Below are 3,031 nucleotides of genomic sequence, written 5' to 3'. Positions count from 1 at the left end.
GCAGGAATGAGCATGCAAACACTAGCAGAAAGGTGGAACTATCCCTATAAGCACTGCCTTGGCATTTTTCATCAGCTCCTGGAAACTTGAAACCCTTGAAAAACAAATGGACTGGCAGACCTAGTTATGAACTAAAGGTCTACGTAGGATATACAGACAACTTACCTTCCTCGAAGCTAAATCTGGTAGACACTATTCCTAGACTCAATCTATAAAGAATCAAAGCACTGTTTGAATATCTTAATCATTGGCATTTGTTCTGTATGATGGCACTTTTATGTTTTCCTCCTCTCTCCTCTTTTCCCTTTCTTATGGTGCTGAGAAAGGAGGATACTATTTGGGCTATTGATTAGATACCAATGGTCTTGATTGCCCATCAGATCATATGAAAAATTCTATGACAAAGAGAAATGTCTTGAAAAACAGGTTGCTCAAAACTGCAATCCATTTTCTTCCAATTCATCTCACAGCTGAAATACTACGGATGTATTTTGCTGGCTTCAAGTTACATTTTAGTTGTGCAGCTGTCCTTAGAAAAGGGAGTTATGAATTGGTAAGTTCCGTTACAGGAATACTGAAGTGTGCTTTTTATTTTTTATATAAAGCAATAAGAAATAACTATTTGTCCAGAGGCAATATTTTCCCTCAGAATGAAACTGCATAGTTAAACTGTCGCTGTATTACAGCATTAGTCAGCACTAGTGCAACTACAGTAGTAACAAGTAACAAGAAGATGCAAAGGTGGACATAACTCAGGCTCTTGCAAAAGTCACATTGTTATAGATGGTTGGTAAAAAAGAATGTGAGACTGGTGATGGTAATACTACTAAGCAATGCTGCACTGCTGGCAGTATTGCCTAAAATATGACTATGAGACAAGATCTTCTCATGTTCTGAATTACAATGAGCACAACTTATCCTTGCAATGCAATCCTTATGTCCAATGCTCAAGGGATGAAGGTAGATCTTACTACCGATGCTTTAGGACTGATATCTTTGCTTCTACAACAGAAATATTGCTGCATTAAAAAAAGTAATCAATCATCAGATTTTCCTATTGTAACTATAGGAGGCAAGTTGGAGGACTAACCTGCTGTAGCGCTGAACATGTTTGGCATGGTATGAAATCCTCTGATTGCTGTAGTATGCTAATTTACAGTGGTAGCCCAACTAATACTTCGAAGAAACATTAAAGATAGTCCCAATGAGAATTATTTGACTTTCGTCCTTTTGTTAACATCTCTTCATAAGAACATAAGACTGGAAGGATTCTTCTTACCTAACAGATCTAGTCTGCCATCACAAGCAATCATGTCATAGGATTGCTTTTATAAATTTACCCAACCTCCTCTTTAAAGTACTGACTGCTGCACTCTGTTGCTTTTCTTACACTTGGCCAATCTTCCTGTAATTTTAAGACCAAATTTATCACCACTTTAAGAGCTACTTTTTCTCCATTTATTCACAAAGTGTTAATGACGTATGCATCCTCTATTCCTAAACTTAACTTTTAGTTCATGTTTCCCTGTGAATAAATCTGGTTCTCGTATTACATGGAACTGCATACCAGTTTCAGTTCCAAATCATGAGTTGCTGTAAATCAACATAGTTTCAGTAAAGCTACACATGCTTAATTTCTGTTAGTTGTGGAGCTGAGTCAACAAATGGTGAGAAGCAAACAGAGAACACAATCCACAAACAAAAAAACAAAAAAACCCTAGCAAAATTGAGAAGATTGCAGACTGGCTAAGTCCCATTTCTTCATTGTAGTGCTCATGGCAGCAAATCAGCTCTGCTGTCTCACACTTACAGAAAGTTACTCAAACGGGGACTGATTTCAGTTGCAAGCTGGATCTGGTAATTGTGCTATCACCAGTGATTCTTGAGTTACTTCTCCAATTAACTGTATATGTCTGTTGCTTGATTTCTATTAGCATCTGGCTTAGACATGGCAATTTGCTTGTAGAGCATTAACACAGGCACTGTCATCAGTAGAAAGCAGGAGCCAAACTCACAAGTAAGCCAGGATTTCTACTGAGTAAAAAAGAGATAAGAAATCCCATATGTGGAGGGGCTTGCACAATCAGGCCACAAATGTAGTCATTCATTTTTTGTTGTATTTGAAAAATTACACTCGAGCAACTGCATGAGATCTTATAGCCACCCTGTATATTCTCCTGGAAATTCTCCTCAAGCATTTTCACCTAAGCTGAGTTAGACCCGTGAAAGTAGGAAATCCTTTTAGAAGAATTTAATGTGGAGGTAACACCGAAATAAAATGGAAATTCTATAAGATTACACAGAAATGAAAAATAGTTTGATGATTCGTTTCTTACAAAAACAGTGCATTCTGGCCAGCGTACCATCAGAAGCATTCATTGAGAAGCTGTAGAAAGGAAGCTCATTAAAGAACACCACAACAAACTTGTTGAACAATGTGCTAGATAGATACTGAATCATTATCACTAACATATACAAAGATTAATCTTTTTGTTTTGTCCATCAGTGATGTTAAGAGGTTATATTAGATGTCTTTAGCAGTTGCCTGGCTGACTATGGATGTATAACAGTCATAAACAGATGCATGGGAATGTTAATAATCATGTAGTATCAGACAAGACTTTTTGCTGTACTTTTGTAAGGTTACCCAATTCCTAGCTATGGCAAACAATGCAACCCAGGTGGCTTAAAGAGATCAGGCTTTTCTTTTACGACTGATCATGAGGTAATGCAGTTATTATGACAGTGCTACCAAAGCATAAGAACTTAGAAGGCTACTGTAATTCTGTTGTTTCATTGTCTGAACTTTCAATTTCTTCTTTAATCTTCTATTTTGCTTATATTATAACACAGATTAATATTAATTCTCTCTCCCCAGCTCAAGTGTTCCCAGTTTGGATGAAGAAAATCAGATAAAGATAAGGAGCATAAAACTTGAGAACTGCTTTAGAAGCAATCTTATCCTGGATGCTCAACTTGTCTGAAATTCCACTTTTATTTCACCGCCTCAATATGAAAGCACAGATTTAAG

The sequence above is a fragment of the Nestor notabilis genome, unplaced genomic scaffold, assembly GCF_000696875.1.
Source record: "Nestor notabilis isolate BGI_N333 unplaced genomic scaffold, ASM69687v1 scaffold24455, whole genome shotgun sequence".
Lineage (NCBI taxonomy): Eukaryota > Metazoa > Chordata > Aves > Psittaciformes > Psittacidae > Nestor > Nestor notabilis.
Note: the sequence above shows the minus strand (reverse complement) of the source record.